The sequence below is a fragment of the Oncorhynchus masou genome, unplaced genomic scaffold, assembly GCF_036934945.1.
Source record: "Oncorhynchus masou masou isolate Uvic2021 unplaced genomic scaffold, UVic_Omas_1.1 unplaced_scaffold_1976, whole genome shotgun sequence".
Lineage (NCBI taxonomy): Eukaryota > Metazoa > Chordata > Actinopteri > Salmoniformes > Salmonidae > Oncorhynchus > Oncorhynchus masou.
Window position 1 is genome coordinate 13554 of NW_027008468.1, and position 21077 is coordinate 34630.

At 47.1% G+C, this 21077-nt stretch overlaps 1 pseudogene; it reads left to right on the forward strand.

The window, feature by feature from the left end:
- LOC135532661 (cytoplasmic FMR1-interacting protein 1 homolog) overlaps nucleotides 1-21077 on the forward strand; it is a 74123-nt pseudogene that overhangs the window by 11363 nt on the left and 41683 nt on the right.

The following is a 21077-nucleotide window of genomic DNA, read 5'->3' on the forward strand; positions in this document are numbered from 1 at the left end:
AACCATGTTTCTCAGAGCTTGGTGAGAACGTGAGTGTCGATGATTATTTGGCATAGAACCTTCCCACAACTTTCTGGGAAGGGTGCAGGATAGTTGCTTGGCTTTGGAACATTTTCAACACATTTAAGGAACTAAACATTTTTTTATCCTACATTTCCAGACACTAGTTCCTCCATGGAATGAGTTTGACACCCTGCTTTAACAGAACGTTTCCTAAAAGTTCAAACATGGTTACATTTAATTTAAACTTTGATAATGTTTTAGGAAAGTTCTCCAACTGTTTTGACATTGGGAATGTTTTCAAATAGTGTCAGGACCCGGTTACTAACCTGGGTCTCCGGAGGAGAAACAGTCACTTAACCAACTGAGCCACGAATAGTCAGCAGAACCCAGAAGATGAGGCAGACACAGCAGTACTTAAGACGGTGTATTTAATAAAGTAAAAAAGGAGAAGTCCTTCAATACAAAAATGGCAAATCCAAAAGGTGGTAGGAATAGCACAAAAAGCCTCAAGAGATACTCAAAAACAAAAACAGAATTCCACAAGAGCATCCACCGGAATCGACAAGAATACACAGAACACTAGGGCTGGGTGCTAACATACAAACACAGAGCACAGAACTGAGGGAAACTAAGGGTTTAAATACAATCAGGGGAAACGAGGCACAGGTGCAAATAATAATGGGGAACAAGGGAAAAAACATTAGGTCAAAAAGCACAATGGGGGCATCTAGTGACCAAAACCCGGAACAAACCTGGACAAATCCTGACAAATAGTTCGGAGAACGTTAAGAAACAACGTTGTTCTGTGCGAATATCAGTACTTCCTCATCACGCTTCCTAAAGGTTTCCTTATGGTTCTTTTTAAAGTCATGTTCTCAAATAGTTCGGAGTGCAACCTAAAAATACATTTTCCTAGAACAGGCAAAATGTTCACTTCTGTTCTCAAAACATTTAAAAAACCTGTCAGGAAACTTATGGCTTCATTCCCACAATCAATGTCAAACCAAAAACATACGTTTCCACAACTTCCAAGCTGGGAGAGCTCTATGCAACGGGTGTTGATCCAGCCTGAAGCCATGTTATTTCTCGCTACACTTTGAAGCAGTCTAACGTAATCAAATCTAATGTATTTATAAAGCCCTGTCACAACTTCCTCCGAAGTCGGTTCCTCTCCTTGTTCGGGTGGTGGTCGGCGTCACCGGGCTTCTAGCCATCGTTCCACTTTTTCATTTTCCATTTGTTTTGTCTTGTTTTCCTACACACCTGGTTCTCATTCCTCATTACATGTTGTGTATTTAACCCTCTGTTCCCCCCATGTCTTTGTGTGGGGTTGTTTGCTGTAAGTGCTTGTGCACATGTTGACTGGTGCACGTCGGGTTTTGTATCCATGTTGGTTATTTCTTTATGCCGTTGAAATTAAACTGTTCCGGCTATCACCTAGTTATCACCTAGTTATCACCTAGTTATCACCTAGTTATCGGCTAGTTACCGCCTAGTCATCGCATAGTCATCGCATAGTTATCGCCTAGTTATCGCCTAGTTAGCGCATAGTTATCACCTAGTTATCACCTAGTTATCACCTAGTTGTCACCTATTTGTCACCTAGTTATCACCTAGTTATTACCTAGTTAACACATAGTTATCACCTAGTTATTACCTAGTTATTACCTAGTTAGCACCTAGTTATCACCTAGTTAGCACCTAGTTAGCACCTAGTTATCACCTAGTTCTGCTCTCCTGTGTCTGCCACCAGTTACACACCCCTTTACAGAGTCTTGTTTCACTGCCACCAGTTACACACCCCTTTACAGAGTCTTGTTTCACTGCCACCAGTTACACACCCCTTTACAGAGTCTTGTTTCACTGCCACACACCCCTTTACAGAGTCTTGTTTCACTGCCACCAGTTACACACCCGTTTACAGAGTCTTGTTTCACTGCCACCAGTTACACACCCATTTACAGAGTCTTGTTTCACTGCCACCAGTTACACACCCTTTACAGAGTCTTGTTTCACTGCCACCAGTTACACACCCTTTACAGAGTCTTGTTTCACTGCCACCAGTTACACACCCCTTTACAGAGTCTTGTTTCACTGCCACCAGTTACACACCCCTTTACAGAGTCTTGTTTCACTGCCACCAGTTACACACCCCTTTACAGAGTCTTGTTTCACTGCCACCAGTTACACACCCCTTTACAGAGTCTTGTTTCACTGCCACCAGTTACACACCCCTTTACAGAGTCTTGTTTCACTGCCACCAGTTACACACCCCTTTACAGAGTCTTGTTTCACTGCCACCAGTTACACACCCCTTTACAGAGTCTTGTTTCACTGCCACCAGTTACACACCCATTTACAGAGTCTTGTTTCACTGCCACCAGTTACACACCCTTTACAGAGTCTTGTTTCACTGCCACCAGTTACACACCCTTTACAGAGTCTTGTTTCACTGCCACCAGTTACACACCCCTTTACAGAGTCTTGTTTCACTGCCACCAGTTACACACCCCTTTACAGAGTCTTGTTTCACTGCTACCAGTTACACACCCTTTACAGAGTCTTGCTTCACTGCAACACACCCCTTTACAGAGTCTTGTTTCACTGCTACCAGTTACACACCCCTTTACAGAGTCTTGTTTCACTGCCACCAGTTACACACCCCTTTACAGAGTCTTGTTTCACTGCTACCAGTTACACACCCATTTACAGAGTCTTGTTTCACTGCCACCAGTTACACACCCATTTACAGAGTCTTGTTTCACTGCCACCGGTTACACACCCTTTACAGAGTCTTGTTTCACTGCCACCAGTTACACACCCCTTTACAGAGTCTTGTTTCACTGCCACCAGTTACACACCCCTTTACAGAGTCTTGTTTCACTGCCACCAGTTACACACCCTTTACAGAGTCTTGTTTCACTGCCACCAGTTACACACCCTTTACAGAGTCTTGTTTCACTGCCACCAGTTACACACCCTTTACAGAGTCTTGTTTCACTGCCACCAGTTACACACCCTTTACAGAGTCTTGTTTCACTGCCACCAGTTACACACCCCTTTACAGAGTCTTGTTTCACTGCCACCAGTTACACACCCCTTTACAGAGTCTTGTTTCACTGCCACCAGTTACACACCCCTTTACAGAGTCTTGTTTCACTGCTACCAGTTACACACCCTTTACAGAGTCTTGCTTCACTGCAACACACCCCTTTACAGAGTCTTGTTTCACTGCTACCAGTTACACACCCTTTACAGAGTCTTGTTTCACTGCCACCAGTTACACACCCTTTACAGAGTCTTGTTTCACTGCTACCAGTTACACACCCATTTACAGAGTCTTGTTTCACTGCCACCGGTTACACACCCTTTACAGAGTCTTGTTTCACTGCCACCAGTTACACACCCCTTTACAGAGTCTTGTTTCACTGCCACCAGTTACACACCCTTTACAGTTACACACCCCTTACAGAGTCTTGTTTCACTGCCACCAGTTACACACCCTTTACAGAGTCTTGTTTCACTGCCACCAGTTACACACCCCTTTACAGAGTCTTGTTTCACTGCCACCAGTTACACACCCCTTTACAGAGTCTTGTTTCACTGCCACCAGTTACACACCCCTTTACAGAGTCTTGTTTCACTGCCACCAGTTACACACCCATTTACAGAGTCTTGTTTCACTGCCACCAGTTACACACCCCTTTACAGAGTCTTGTTTCACTGCCACACACCCCTTTACAGAGTCTTGTTTCACTGCCACCGGTTACACACCCCTTTACAGAGTCTTGTTTCACTGCAACACACCCCTTTACAGAGTCTTGTTTCACTGCCACCAGTTACACACCCCTTTACAGAGTCTTGTTTCACTGCCACCAGTTACACACCCCTTTACAGAGTCTTGTTTCACTGCCACCAGTTACACACCCCTTTACAGAGTCTTGTTTCACTGCCACCAGTTACACACCCTTTACAGAGTCTTGTTTCACTGCCACCAGTTACACACCCTTTACAGAGTCTTGTTTCACTGCCACCAGTTACACACCCATTTACAGAGTCTTGTTTCACTGCCACCAGTTACACACCCTTTACAGAGTCTTGTTTCACTGCCACCAGTTACACACCCCTTTACAGAGTCTTGTTTCACTGCCACCAGTTACACACCCCTTTACAGAGTCTTGTTTCACTGCCACCAGTTACACACCCCCTTTACAGAGTCTTGTTTCACTGCCACCAGTTACACACCCTTTACAGAGTCTTGTTTCACTGCCACCAGTTACACACCCATTTACAGAGTCTTGTTTCACTGCCACCAGTTACACACCCCTTTACAGAGTCTTGTTTCACTGCCACACACCCCTTTACAGAGTCTTGTTTCACTGCCACCAGTTACACACCCCTTTACAGAGTCTTGTTTCACTGCCACCAGTTACACACCCATTTACAGAGTCTTGTTTCACTGCCACCAGTTACACACCCCTTTACAGAGTCTTGTTTCACTGCCACCAGTTACACACCCCTTTACAGAGTCTTGTTTCACTGCCACCAGTTACACACCCCTTTACAGAGTCTTGTTTCACTGCCACCAGTTACACACCCTTTACAGAGTCTTGTTTCACTGCCACCAGTTACACACCCCTTTACAGAGTCTTGTTTCACTGCCACCAGTTACACACCCTTTACAGAGTCTTGTTTCACTGCCACCAGTTACACACCCCTTTACAGAGTCTTGTTTCACTGCCACCAATTACACACCCCTTTACAGAGTCTTGTTTCACTGCCACCAGTTACACACCCTTTACAGAGTCTTGTTTCACTGCCACCAGTTACACACCCATTTACAGAGTCTTGTTTCACTGCCACCAGTTACACACCCCTTTACAGAGTCTTGTTTCACTGCCACCAGTTACACACCCCTTTACAGAGTCTTGTTTCACTGCCACCAGTTACACACCCCTTTACAGAGTCTTGTTTCACTGCCACCAGTTACACACCCCTTTACAGAGTCTTGTTTCACTGCCACCAGTTACACACCCCTTTACAGAGTCTTGTTTCACTGCTACCAGTTACACACCCTTTACAGAGTCTTGCTTCACTGCAACATACCCCTTTACAGAGTCTTGTTTCACTGCTACCAGTTACACACCCCTTTACAGAGTCTTGTTTCACTGCCACCAGTTACACACCCCTTTACAGAGTCTTGTTTCACTGCTACCAGTTACACACCCATTTACAGAGTCTTGTTTCACTGCCACCAGTTACACACCCATTTACAGAGTCTTGTTTCACTGCCACCGGTTACACACCCCTTTACAGAGTCTTGTTTCACTGCCACCAGTTACACACCCCTTTACAGAGTCTTGTTTCACTGCCACCAGTTACACACCCCTTTACAGAGTCTTGTTTCACTGCCACCAGTTACACACCCTTTACAGAGTCTTGTTTCACTGCCACCAGTTACACACCCCTTTACAGAGTCTTGTTTCACTGCCACCAGTTACACACCCCTTTACAGAGTCTTGTTTCACTGCCACCAGTTACACACCCTTTACAGAGTCTTGTTTCACTGCCACCAGTTACACACCCCTTTACAGAGTCTTGTTTCACTGCCACCAGTTACACACCCCTTTACAGAGTCTTGTTTCACTGCTACCAGTTACACACCCCTTTACAGAGTCTTGCTTCACTGCAACACACCCCTTTACAGAGTCTTGTTTCACTGCTACCAGTTACACACCCCTTTACAGAGTCTTGTTTCACTGCCACCAGTTACACACCCCTTTACAGAGTCTTGTTTCACTGCTACCAGTTACACACCCATTTACAGAGTCTTGTTTCACTGCCACCAGTTACACACCCATTTACAGAGTCTTGTTTCACTGCCACCGGTTACACACCCCTTTACAGAGTCTTGTTTCACTGCCACCAGTTACACACCCCTTTACAGAGTCTTGGTTCACTGCCACCAGTTACACACCCCTTTACAGAGTCGTGTTTCACTGCCACCAGTTACACACCCCTTTACAGAGTCTTGTTTCACTGCCACCAGTTACACACCCCTTTACAGAGTCTTGTTTCACTGCCACCAGTTACACACCCCTTTACAGAGTCTTGTTTCACTGCCACCAGTTACACACCCATTTACAGAGTCTTGTTTCACTGCCACCAGTTACACACCCCTTTACAGAGTCTTGTTTCACTGCCACACACCCCTTTACAGAGTCTTGTTTCACTGCCACCAGTTACACACCCCTTTACAGAGCCTTGTTCTGGTGGCGACCAACCAGAAGTTAGTTACATACAGAACAGTTTTGGTGGAGACCAACCAGAAATTAGTTACATACAGAACAGTTTTGGTGGAGACCAACAAGAAGTTAGTTACATACAGGACAGTTTTGGTGGAGACCAACTAGAAGTTAGTTACAAACAGGACAGTTTTGGTGGAGACCAACCAGAAATTAGTTACATACAGAACAGTTTTGGTGGAGACCAACAAGAAGTTAGTTACATACAGAACAGTTTTGGTGGAGACCAACTAGAAGTTAGTTACAAACAGGACAGTTTTGGTGACCAACTAGAAGTTAGTTACATACAGGACAGTTTTGGTGGAGACCAACGAGAAGTTAGTTACATACAGGACAGTTTTGGTGGAGACCAACTAGAAGTTAGTTACAAACAGGACAGTTTTGGTGGAGACCAACTAGAAGTTAGTTACATACAGAACAGTTTTGGTGGAGACCAACTAGAAGTTAGTTACAAACAGGACAGTTTTGGTGACCAACTAGAAGTTAGTTACATACAGGACAGTTTTGGTGGAGACCAACGAGAAGTTAGTTACATACAGGACAGTTTTGGTGGAGACCAACTAGAAGTTAGTTACAAACAGGACAGTTTTGGTGGAGACCAACTAGAAGTTAGTTACAAACAGGACAGTTTTGGTAGAGACCAACTAGAAGTTAGTTACATACAGGACAGTTTTGGTGGTGACCAACGAGAAGTTAGTTACATACAGGACAGTTTTGGTGGAGACCAACTAGAAGTTAGTTACATACAGAACAGTTTTGGTGGAGACCAACTAGAATTTAGTTACAAACAGGACAGTTTTGGTAGAGACCAACTAGAAGTTAGTTACATACAGGACAGTTTTGGTGGAGACCAACGAGAAGTTAGTTACATACAGGACAGTTTTGGTGGAGACCAACTAGAAGTTAGTTACAAACAGGACAGATTTGGTGGAGACCAACTAGAAGTTAGTTACATACAGAACAGTTTTGGTGGAGACCAACTAGAAGTTAGTTACAAACAGGACAGTTTTGGTGGAGACCAACTAGAAGTTAGTTACAAACAGGACAGTTTTGGTGGAGACCAACTAGAAGTTAGTTACATACAGAACAGTTTTGGTGGAGACCAACTAGAAGTTAGTTACAAACAGGACAGTTTTGGTAGAGACCAACTAGAAGTTAGTTACATACAGGACAGTTTTGGTGGAGACCAACTAGAAGTTAGTTACAAACAGGACAGTTTTGGTAGAGACCAACTAGAAGTTAGTTACATACAGAACAGTTTTGGTGGAGACCAACTAGAAGTTAGTTACAAACAGGACAGTTTTGGTAGAGACCAACTAGAAGTTAGTTACATACAGGACAGTTTTGGTGGAGACCAACGAGAAGTTAGTTACATACAGGACAGTTTTGGTGGAGACCAACTAGAAGTTAGTTACAAACAGGACAGATTTGGTGGAGACCAACTAGAAGTTAGTTACATACAGAACAGTTTTGGTGGAGACCAACTAGAAGTTAGTTACAAACAGGACAGTTTTGGTGGAGACCAACTAGAAGTTAGTTACAAACAGGACAGTTTTGGTGGAGACCAACTAGAAGTTAGTTACATACAGAACAGTTTTGGTGGAGACCAACTAGAAGTTAGTTACAAACAGGACAGTTTTGGTAGAGACCAACTAGAAGTTAGTTACATACAGGACAGTTTTGGTGGAGACCAACTAGAAGTTAGTTACATACAGAACAGTGTTGGTGGAGACCAACCAGAAATTGAATATTAAACCTTTTATTAAACCTTAAACCTAATTTCTCCTCCTCCTCCTCCCCTCTGTGCCTTTCCATTCCTCCTTCTCCGTCCTCTTCGTCTCCTCCTCCTCCCCTCTGTGCCTTTCCATTCCTCCTCCTCCATCCTCTTCGTCTCCTCCTCCTCTGTAGCTGTACATGGTTCGTACCATGCTGGAGTCTCTGATAGCTGATAAAAGTGGTTCTAAGAAGACTCTCCGCAGCTGTCTGGAGGGACCCACCATCATGGACATGGAGAAGTTCCACAGAGAGTCCTTCTTCTATACTCACCTGCTCAACTTCAGCGGTAAGGAGACCGGTAGAGACAAACTTCAGCTGTAAGGAGACCGGTAGAGACAGACTTCAGCTGTAAGGAGACCGGTAGAGACAGACTTCAGCGGTAAGGAGACCGGTAGAGACAGACTTCAGCGGTAAGGAGACCGGTAGAGACAGACTTCAGCGGTAAGGAGACCGGTAGAGACAGACTTCAGCGGTAAGGAGACCGGTAGAGACAGACTTCAGTGGTAAGGAGACCGGTAGAGACAGACTTCAGCGGTAAGGAGACCGGTAGAGACAGACTTCAGGGGTCAGGAGACCGGTAGAGACAGACTTCAGCGGTAAGGAGACCGGTAGAGACAGACTTCAGCGGTAAGGAGACCGGTAGAGACAGACTTCAGGGGTCAGGAGACCGGTAGAGGCAGACTTCAGCGGTCAGGAGACCGGTAGAGACAGACTTCAGCGGTCAGGAGACCGGTAGAGACAGACTTCAGGGGTCAGGAGACCGGTAGAGACAGACTTCAGCGGTAAGGAGACCGGTAGAGACAGACTTCAGCGGTAAGGAGACCGGTAGAGACAGACTTCAGCGGTAAGGAGACCGGTAGAGACAGACTTCAGCGGTAAGGAGACCGGTAGAGACAGACTTCAGCGGTAAGGAGACCGGTAGAGACAGACTTCAGCGGTAAGGAGACCGGTAGAGACAGACTTCAGCGGTAAGGAGACCGGTAGAGACAGACTTCAGCGGTCAGGAGACCGGTAGAGACAGACTTCAGCGGTCAGGAGACCGGTAGGGACAGACTTCAGCGGTAAGGAGACCGGTAGAGACAGACTTCAGCGGTCAGGAGACCGGTAGAGACAGACTTCAGCGGTAAGGAGACCGGTAGAGACAGACTTCAGCGGTAAGGAGACCGGTAGAGACAGACTTCAGCGGTAAGGAGACCGGTAGAGACAGACTTCAGCGGTAAGGAGACCGGTAGAGACAGACTTCAGCGGTCAGGAGACCGGTAGAGACAGACTTCAGCGGTAAGGAGACCGGTAGAGACAGACTTCAGCGGTCAGGAGACCGGTAGAGACAGACTTCAGGGGTAAGGAGACCGGTAGAGACAGACTTCAGCGGTAAGGAGACCGGTAGAGACAGACTTCAGCGGTCAGGAGACCGGTAGAGACAGACTTCAGCGGTCAGGAGACCGGTAGAGACAGACTTCAGGGGTAAGGAGACCGGTAGAGACAGACTTCAGCGGTAAGGAGACCGGTAGAGACAGACTTCAGCGGTAAGGAGACCGGTAGAGACAGACTTCAGTGGTAAGGAGACCGGTAGAGACAGACTTCAGCGGTAAGGAGACCGGTAGAGACAGACTTCAGCGGTCAGGAGACCGGTAGAGACAGACTTCAGGGGTAAGGAGACCGGTAGAGACAGACTTCAGTGGTAAGGAGACCGGTAGAGACAGACTTCAGCGGTCAGGAGACCGGTAGAGACAGACTTCAGCGGTCAGGAGACCGGTAGAGACAGACTTCAGGGGTCAGGAGACCGGTAGAGACAGACTTCAGCGGTAAGGAGACCGGTAGAGACAGACTTCAGGGGTAAGGAGACCGGTAGAGACAGTCTACATCCCAGATGGCACCACTTTAGACCAGAGGACATAGGATGATGCAGCCGGTACCTCCTGCTCCCCGTCTGTCCCCTGTCCCCTCTCTACCCCTACCCCTCCGTCTGTCCCCTCTCTACCCCTACCCCTCCGTCTGTCCCCTCTCTAACCCTTTGTCCCCTCTCTACCCCTACCCCTCCGTCTGTCCCCTCTCTAACCCTCCGTCTGTCCCCTCTCTAACCCTTTGTCCCCTCTCTACCCCTACCCCTCTGTCTGTCCCCCTGTCCCCTCTCTACCCCTACCCCTCCATCTGTCCCCTCTCTAACCCTCCGTCTGTCCCCTCTCTACCCCTCCGTCTGTCCCCTCTCTAACCCTCCGTCTGTCCCCTCTCTAACCCTTTGTCCCCTCTCTACCCCTACCCCTCTGTCTGTCCCCCTGTCCCCCTCTCTACCCCTACCCCTCCATCTGTCCCCTCTCTAACCCTCCGTCTGTCCCCTCTCTACCCCTCCGTCTGTCCCCTCTCTAACCCTCCCTCTGTCCCCTCTCTAACCCTCCCTCTGTCCCCTCTCTAACCCTCCCTCTGTCCCCTCTCTAACCCTCTGTCCCCTCTCTAACCCTCTGTCCCCTCTCTAACCCTCTGTCCCCTAACAGAGACCCTACAGCAGTGCTGTGACCTGTCTCAGCTGTGGTTCAGAGAGTTCTTCCTGGAGCTGACCATGGGTGGCAGGATCCAGTTCCCCATCGAGATGTCCATGCCTTGGATCCTCACAGACCACATTCTGGAGACCAAGGAGGCCTCTATGATGGAGTAAGATACCATGTTAGAGCAGTGTGTGTGTGTGTCCGTCTGAAACACACTCCTGTTGGGCGGTTTCCCGATGTTCATACCGTCGAAACTAAAATAAATACATTGTGAAAAGTTATACATATACAGGTACACATGTCATTTCAAATAAAATCTAACTTTGTCTCCTTCACCCAAATCCAGATAGCAGGTGTTCTTAAAGAACTGCAAAATCTGGACACCTACAAATCAGCCGGGCTAGACAATCTGGACCCTCTCGTTCTAAAAATTATCTGCCAAAATTGTTGCAACCCCTATTACTAGCCTGCCTCTCTTTCGTATCGTCTGAGATCCCCAAAGATTGGAAAGCTGCCGCGGTCATCCCCCTCTTCAAAGGGGAGTCACTCTAGACCCAAACTGCTACAGACCTATATCTAGTGATTTTCTGATCCACCTCTATGCAGACAACACCATTCTGTATACTTCGGGCCCTTCTTTGGACACTGTGTTAACTAACCTCCAGATGAGCTTCAATGCCATACAACTCTCCTTCCGTGGCCTCCAACTGCTTTTAAAGGCAAGTAAAACTAAATGCATGCTATTCAACCGATTGATGCCTGCACCTGCTCGCACGTCCAGCATCACTACTCTGGACGGCTCTGACTTAGAATACGTGGACAACTACAAATACCTAGGTGTCTGGTTAGACTATAAACTCTCCTTCCAGACTCACATTAAACATCTCCAATCCAAAATTAAATCTAGAATCAGCTTCCTATTTCGCAGCAAAGCATCCTTCACTCATGCTGCCAAACAAACCCTCGTAAAACTGACCATCCTACCGATCCTCGACTTCGGCGATGTCATCTATAAAATAGCCTCCAACACTCTACTCAACAAATTGGATGCAGTCTATCACAGTGCCATCAGTTGTCACCAAAGCCCCATATACCACCCACCATTGCAACCTGTACGCTCTCGTTGGTTGGCCCTCGCTTCATACTCGTCGCCAAACCCACTGGCTCCAGGTCATCTACAAGTCTCTGCTAGGTAAAGGCCCGCCTTATCTCAGCTCACTGGTCACCATAGCAGCACCCACTCGTAGCAGCGCTCCAGCAGGTATATCTCACTGGTCACCCCCAAAGCCAATTCCTCCTTTGGCCGCTTTTCCTTCCAGTTCTCTGCTGCCCATGACTGGAACAAACTGCAAAAATCCCTGAAGCTGGAGACTCATATCTCCCTCACTAATTTAAGCACCAGCTGTTAGAGCAGCTCACAGATCACTGCACCTGTACATAGCCCATCTGTAAACAGCCCATCCAACTACCTCATCCTCATATTGTATTTATTTATTCATTCATCTTGCTCCTTTGCAACCCAGTATCTGTGCCAGCACATTCATCTTCTGCACATCTATCACTCCAGTGTTTAATTGGTTAATTGTAATTACTTCGCTACTATGGCCTATTTAGTGCCTTACCTCCCTTATCTTACCTCATTTGCACACACTGTTTAAAGACTTTTTATATTGTATTATTGACTGTATTTTTTGTTTTACTCCATGTGTAACTCTGTGTTGTTTGTGCTGCACTGCTTTGCTTTATCTTGGCCAGGTCACAGTTGTAAATGAGAACATGTTCTCAACCAGCCTACCTGGTTAAATAAAGGTGAAATTAATTAATGAATTAAAAAACGGTGAAATGTTTACTTACAAGTCCTTAACCAACAAAGCAAGAAAGAGTTAAGAAAATACTTACTGAATAAACTAAAGTAAAAAATAATAAAAAGTAACACAATAAAATAAAAATAACGAGGCTATTTACAAGGGCTACCAGTACCGAGTCAATGTGTGGGAGTACAGGTTAGTCGAGGTCATTTGTACATGTAGGTAGAGGTAAAGTGACTATGCATAGACAATAAATAGTGAGTAGCATCAGTGTAAAGACAAAGGGGGGTCAGTGTAAATGGTCCGTGTGGCCATTTGATGAAATGTTGAGTCTTTGACATTCTTTGGTGTATTATGAAGGTCCTGGATGGCAGGAAGTTTGGCCCCAGTGATGTACTGGGCCGTTCGCACTACCCTCTGTAGCGCCTTACGGTCAGATGCCGAGCAGTTGCCATAGCAGGAGGTGATACAACCGGTCAGGATGCTCTCGATGGTGCAGCTGTAGAACCTTTTGAGGATCTCAGGACCCATGCCAAATCTTTTCAGTCTCCTGAGGGGGGAAAGGTGTTGTCGTGCCCTCTTCATGACTGTCTGGGTGTGTTTGGACCATTCTAGTTTGTTGGTGATGTGGACACCAAAGAACTTGAAACTCTCGACCCGCTCCACTACTCCCGTCGATGAGATTGGGGGCATGCTCGGCCCTCTTTTTTTCTTTTTTCTTTTTCTCGGCATCTCCTTTGTCTTGATCACGTTGAGGAAGAGGTTATCTGACAAAATCTATGTCCTGTCCTCTCTCATTGCTACAAAATGAAATGTATTTTTCGTCCTCCAGGTATGTGCTGTATCCTCTGGACCTCTATAATGACAGTGCCCACTACGCCCTGACCAAGTTCAAGAAGCAGTTCCTCTACGATGAGATAGAAGCAGAGGTATGTAGTTCACCATGAGACTAGTGATCACTACAGCAGAGGTAACTAGTTCACCATTAGACTAGTCATCACTACAGCAGAGGTAACTAGTCATCACTACAGCAGAGGTAACTAGTTCACCATTAGACTAGTCATCACTACAGCAGAGGTAACTAGTCATCACTACAGCAGAGGTAACTAGTCATCACTACAGCAAAGGTAACTAGTTCACCATTAGACTCGTCATCACTACAGCAGAGGTAACTAGTTCACCATTAGACTAGTCATCACTACAGCAGAGGTAACTAGTCATCACTACAGCAGAGGTAACTAGTTCACCATTAGACTAGTCATCACTACAGCAGAGATAACTAGTTCACCATTAGACTAGTGATCACTACAGCAGAGGTAACTAGCTCACCATTAGACTAGTCATCACTACAGCAGAGGTAACTAGTTCACCATTAGACTCGTCATCACTACAGCAGAGATAACTAGTTCAACATTAGACTAGTGATCACTACAGCAAAGGTAACTAGCTCACCATTAGACTAGTCATCACTACAGCAGAGGTAACTAGTTCACCATTAGACTAGTCATCACTACAGCAGAGGTAACTAGTCATCACTACAGCAGAGGTAACTAGTTCACCATTAGACTAGTCATCACTACAGCAGAGGTAACTAGTTCACCATGAGACTAGTGATCACTACAGCAGAGGTAACTAGTTCACCATTAGACTAGTCATCACTACAGCAGAGATAACTAGTTCAACATTAAACTAGTCATCACTACAGCAGAGGTAACTAGTTCACCATTAGACTAGTCATCACTACAGCAGAGGTAACTAGTCATCACTACAGCAGAGGTAACTAGTTCAACATTAGACTAGTGATCACTACAGCAGAGGTAACTAGTGATCACTACAGCAGAGGTAACTAGTTCAACATTAGACTAGTGATCACTACAGCAGAGATAACTAGTTCAACATTAGACTAGTGATCACTACAGCAGAGGTAACTAGTTCACCATTAGACTAGTCATCACTACAGCAGAGGTAACTAGTTCACCATTAGACTAGTCATCACTACAGCAGAGGTAACTAGTTCACCATTAGACTAGTCATCACTACAGCAGAGGTAACTAGTGATCACTACAGCAGAGGTAACTAGTTCAACATTAGACTAGTGATCACTACAGCAGAGGTAACTAGTTCACCATTAGACTAGTCATCACTACAGCAGAGGTAACTAGTTCAACATTAGACTAGTGATCACTACAGCAAAGGTAACTAGCTCACCATTAGACTAGTCATCACTACAGCAGAGGTAACTAGTTCACCATTAGACTAGTCATCACTACAGCAGAGGTAACTAGTTCAACATTAGACTAGTGATCACTACAGCAGAGGTAACTAGCTCACCATTAGACTAGTCATCACTACAGCAGAGGTAACTAGTTCACCATTAGACTCGTCATCACTACAGCAGAGATAACTAGTTCAACATTAGACTAGTGATCACTACAGCAAAGGTAACTAGCTCACCATTAGACTAGTCATCACTACAGCAGAGGTAACTAGTTCACCATTAGACTAGTCATCACTACAGCAGAGGTAACTAGTCATCACTACAGCAGAGGTAACTAGTTCACCATTAGACTAGTCATCACTACAGCAGAGGTAACTAGTTCACCATGAGACTAGTGATCACTACAGCAGAGGTAACTAGTTCACCATTAGACTAGTCATCACTACAGCAGAGATAACTAGTTCAACATTAAACTAGTCATCACTACAGCAGAGGTAACTAGTTCACCATTAGACTAGTCATCACTACAGCAGAGGTAACTAGTCATCACTACAGCAGAGGTAACTAGTTCAACATTAGACTAGTGATCACTACAGCAGAGGTAACTAGTGATCACTACAGCAGAGGTAACTAGTTCAACATTAGACTAGTGATCACTACAGCAGAGATAACTAGTTCAACATTAGACTAGTGATCACTACAGCAGAGGTAACTAGTTCACCATTAGACTAGTCATCACTACAGCAGAGGTAACTAGTTCACCATTAGACTAGTCATCACTACAGCAGAGGTAACTAGTTCACCATTAGACTAGTCATCACTACAGCAGAGGTAACTAGTGATCACTACAGCAGAGGTAACTAGTTCAACATTAGACTAGTGATCACTACAGCAGAGGTAACTAGTGATCACTACAGCAGAGGTAACTAGTTCAACATTAGACTAGTGATCACTACAGCAGAGGTAACTAGTTCACCATTAGACTAGTCATCACTACAGCAGAGGTAACTAGTTCACCATTAGACTGGTCATCACTACAGCAGAGGTAACTAGTTCAACATTAGACTAGTCATCACTACAGCAGAGGTAACTAGTCATCACTACAGCAGAGGTAACTAGTCATCACTACAGCAGAGGTAACTAGTTCAACATTAGACTAGTGATCACTACAGCAGAGGTAACTAGTTCAACATTAGACTAGTCATCACTACAGCAGAGGTAACTAGTTCACCATTAGACTAGTCATCACTACAGCAGAGGTAACTAGTCATCACTACAGCAGAGGTAACTAGTTCACCATTAGACTTGTCATCACTACAGCAGAGGTAACTAGTTCAACATTAGACTAGTCATCACTACAGCAGAGGTAACTAGTTCACCATTAGACTTGTCATCACTCCATGAGTCTTGATCATTAATGCCCATATCTTTGTTCCTTGATTCTTGCAGGTCAACCTGTGTTTTGATCAGTTTGTCTACAAGCTGGCTGATCAGATATTTGCCTACTACAAGATTCTAGCTGGAAGGTACGTGGACTATATCAACGAGAGGTCGACTAGTGACCTAAATACTAGAGGTCGACTAGTGACCTAAATACTAGAGGTCGACTAGTGACCTAAATACTAGAGGTCGACTAGTGACCTAAATACTAGAGGTCGACTAGTGACCTAAATACTAGAGGTCGACTAGTGACCTAAATACTAGAGGTCGACTAGTGACCTAAATACTAGAGGTCGACTAATTATGATTTTTCAACGCTGATACCGTTTATTGGAGGACCAAAAAAAGCCGATACCGATTAATCGGCTGATTTAAAAATATATATATTTGTAATAATGATAATTACAACAATACTGAATGAACAATGAACACTTTTATTTTAACTTAATATAATACATAAATAAATAATGGAACATGTTCCATTTGGTTTAAATAATGAAAAAATAAATTGTTGGAGAAGAAAATAAATGTGCAATATGTGCTATGTAAGAAAGCTAACGTTTCAGTTCCTTGCTCAGAACATGAGAACATATGAAAGCTGGTGGTTCAATATTCCCAGGTAAGAAGTTTTAGGTTGTAGTTTTTATAGTAATTATGACGCTTAGACTATTTCTCTCTGTACCATTTGTATTTCATATACCTTTGACTATTGGATGTTCTAATAGGCACTTTAGTATTGCAAGTCTAATCTCAGGAGTTGATAGGCTTGAAGTCATAAACAACGCTATGCATCAAAGCATTGCTAAGAGCTGCTGGCAAACGCAGTAAAGTTTGAATGAATGTTTACAAGCCTGCTGCTGCCTACCATCGCTCAGTCAGACTGCTCTATCAAATATCAAATCATAGACGTATTTATAACATAGTAAACACAGAAATACGAGCCTTAGGTCATTAATATGGTCAAATCCAGAAACGATCATTTTGAAAACAAGATGTTTATTCTTTCAGTGAAATACAGAACCGTTCCGTATTTTATCTAAAGGGTGGCATCCATCAGTCTAAATATTCCTGTTACATTGTACAACCTTCAATATATGTCATAATTATGTAAAATTCTGGCAAATTGGTTCGCAATGAGCCAGGCGGCCCAAACTGTTGCATATACACTGACTCTGTGTGCAATGAACGCAAAAGAAGTGACAAAGCATTTCGCTACACTCGCATAAACATCTGCCAACCATGTGTATGTGACAAATAAAATTTGATTTGAAAAATTTCACCTGGTTAATATTGCCTGCTAACCTGGATTTATTTTAGCAAAATATGCAGGTTTAAAAATATATACTTCTGTGTATTGATTTCAAGAAAGGCGTTGATGTTTATGGTTAGGTACATATGTGGAAAGATTGTGCTTTTTTCGGCAATGCGCTTTTGTTAAATCATCCCCCGTTTGTCGAAGTAGGCTGTGATTGGATGATAAATTAACAGGCACCGCATAGATTATATGCAACGCAGGACAAGCTAGTTAACCTAGTAATATCATCAACCATGTGTGGTTAACTAGTGATTATGTGAAGATTGATTGTTTTTTACAAGATAAGTTTAATGCTCGCTAGCAACTTACCTTGGCTCCTTGCTGCACTGTAACAGGTGGTCAGCCAGCCACGCAGTCTCCTCGTGGAGCAATGTAATCAGCCATGATCGGTGTCCAAAAAGGCTGATTACCGATTGTTATGAAAACTTGAAATCAGCGCTAATTAATTGGCCGATTAGTCTGTCGACCTCTAGTATCAACTGTTGAAAAACAAGTGAAAACACTTGAATCGCTCAGAGACAAGCAGGGCCTCTGACTGTTTAGTCCACCAGACACTGTCAGGTCGATCTTCTTACATTGTTATTGAAAATGTTTGGGCCGGAAACTAAAAAACAAACACAATTGATGAGCTTCTTTGTAAAGTTTCTATAAAATAGACATTCTTACCCGCCAATGCCAAAATTGGCCCACATTTGGCGAGTGGCAGATGTTAATTTTCTAGCCTGGAGACTGATACTCTGTCAGATAAAAGCTTGATTCCTTCCTCAGTCTGCTGCTGGACAAGCGTCTGAGAGCAGACTGTAAGAACCAGGGAGCCAACATCCCCTGGCCCGCCTCCAACCGCTACGAGACCCTGCTGAAACAACGCCACGTACAGGTAACCCTCTGACCCCTGACCCCTGGCCCGCGTCCAACCGCTACGAGACCCTGCTGAAACAACGCCACGTACAGGTAACCCTCTGTCCCCTGGCCCGCGTCCAACCGCTACGAGACCCTGCTGAAACAACGCCACGTACAGGTAACCCTCTGACCCCTGACCCCTGGCCCGCGTCCAACCGCTACGAGACCCTGCTGAAACAACGCCACGTTCAGGTAACCCTCTGTCCCCTGGCCCGCGTCCAACCGCTACGAGACCCTGCTGAAACAACGCCACGTTCAGGTAACCCTCTGACCCCTGGCCCGCGTCCAACCGCTACGAGACCCTGCTGAAACAACGCCACGTTCAGGTAACCCTCTAACCCCTGGCCCGCGTCCAACCGCTACGAGACCCTGCTGAAACAACGCCACGTACAGGTAACCCTCTGACCCCTGGCCCGCGTCCAACCGCTACGAGACCCTGCTGAAACAACGCCACGTTCAGGTAACCCCCTGACCCCTGGCCCGCGTCCAACCGCTACGAGACCCTGCTGAAACAACGCCACGTACAGGTAACCCTCTGACCCCTGACCCCTGGCCCGCGTCCAACCGCTACGAGACCCTGCTGAAACAACGCCACGTACAGGTAACCCTCTGTCCCCTGGCCCGCGTCCAACCGCTACGAGACCCTGCTGAAACAACGCCACGTACAGGTAACCCTCTGACCCTGACCCCTGGCCCGCGTCCAACCGCTACGAGACCCTGCTGAAACAACGCCACGTTCAGGTAACCCTCTGTCCCCTGGCCCGCGTCGAGACCCTGGCCCGCGTCCAACCGCTACGAGACCCTGCTGAAACAACGCCACGTTCAGGTAACCCTCTGACCCCTGGCCCGCGTCCAACCGCTACGAGACCCTGCTGAAACAACGCCACGTTCAGGTAACCCTCTAACCCTGGCCCGCGTCCAACCGCTACGAGACCCTGCTGAAACAACGCCACGTTCAGGTAACCCTCTGACCCCTGGCCCGCGTCCAACCGCTACGAGACCCTGCTGAAACAACGCCACGTTCAGGTAACCCTCTGACCCCTGGCCCGCGTCCAACCGCTACGAGACCCTGCTGAAACAACGCCACGTTCAGGTAACCCTCTGACCCCTGGCCCGCGTCCAACCGCTACGAGACCCTGCTGAAACAACGCCACGTTCAGGTAACCCTCTGACCCTGGCCCGCGTCCAACCGCTACGAGACCCTGCTGAAACAACGCCACGTTCAGGTAACCTCTGACCCCTGGCCCGCGTCCAACCGCTACGAGACCCTGCTGAAACAACGCCACGTTCAGGTAACCCTCTGACCCTGGCCCGCGTCCAACCGCTACGAGACCCTGCTGAAACAACGCCACGTTCAGGTAACCCTCTGACCCCTGGCCCGCGTCCAACCGCTACGAGACCCTGCTGAAACAACGCCACGTTCAGGTAACCCTCTGACCCCTGGCCCGCGTCCAACCGCTACGAGACCCTGCTGAAACAACGCCACGTTCAGGTAACCCTCTGACCCCTGGCCCGCGTCCAACCTCTACGAGACCCTGCTGAAACAACGCCACGTTCAGGTAACCCTCTGACCCCTGGCCCGCGTCCAACCGCTACGAGACCCTGCTGAAACAACGCCACGTTCAGGTAACCCTCTGACCCCTGGCCCGCGTCCAACCGCTACGAGACCCTGCTGAAACAACGCCACGTTCAGGTAACCCTCTGACCCCTGGCCCGCGTCCAACCGCTACGAGACCCTGCTGAAACAACGCCACGTTCAGGTAACCCTCTGACCCCTGGCCCGCGTCCAACCGCTACGAGACCCTGCTGAAACAACGCCACGTTCAGGTAACCCTCTAACCCCTGGCCCGCGTCCAACCGCTACGAGACCCTGCTGAAACAACGCCACGTTCAGGTAACCCTCTGACCCCTGGCCCGCGTCCAACCGCTACGAGACCCTGCTGAAACAACGCCACGTTCAGGTAACCCTCTGACCCCTGGCCCGCGTCCAACCGCTACGAGACCCTGCTGAAACAACGCCACGTTCAGGTAACCCTCTGACCCTGGCCCGCGTCCAACCGCTACGAGACCCTGCTGAAACAACGCCACGTTCAGGTAACCCTCTGACCCCTGGCCCGCGTCCAACCGCTACGAGACCCTGCTGAAACAACGCCACGTTCAGGTAACCCTCTGACCCCTGGCCCGCGTCCAACCGCTACGAGACCCTGCTGAAACAACGCCACGTTCAGGTAACCCTCTGACCCTGGCCCGCGTCCAACCGCTACGAGACCCTGCTGAAACAACGCCACGTTCAGGTAACCCTCTGACCCTGGCCCGCGTCCAACCGCTACGAGACCCTGCTGAAACAACGCCACGTTCAGGTAACCCTCTGACCCTGGCCCGCGTCCAACCGCTACGAGACCCTGCTGAAACAACGCCACGTTCAGGTAACCCTCTGACCCCTGGCCCGCGTCCAACCGCTACGAGACCCTGCTGAAACAACGCCACGTTCAGGTAACCCTCTGACCCTGGCCCGCGTCCAACCGCTACGAGACCCTGCTGAAACAACGCCACGTTCAGGTAACCCTCTGACCCCTGGCCCGCGTCCAACCGCTACGAGACCCTGCTGAAACAACGCCACGTTCAGGTAACCCCTGACCCTGGCCCGCGTCCAACCGCTACGAGACCCTGCTGAAACAACGCCACGTTCAGGTAACCCTCTGACCCCTGGCCCGCGTCCAACCGCTACGAGACCCTGCTGAAACAACGCCACGTTCAGGTAACCCTCTGACCCCTGGCCCGCGTCCAACCGCTACGAGACCCTGCTGAAACAACGCCACGTTCAGGTAA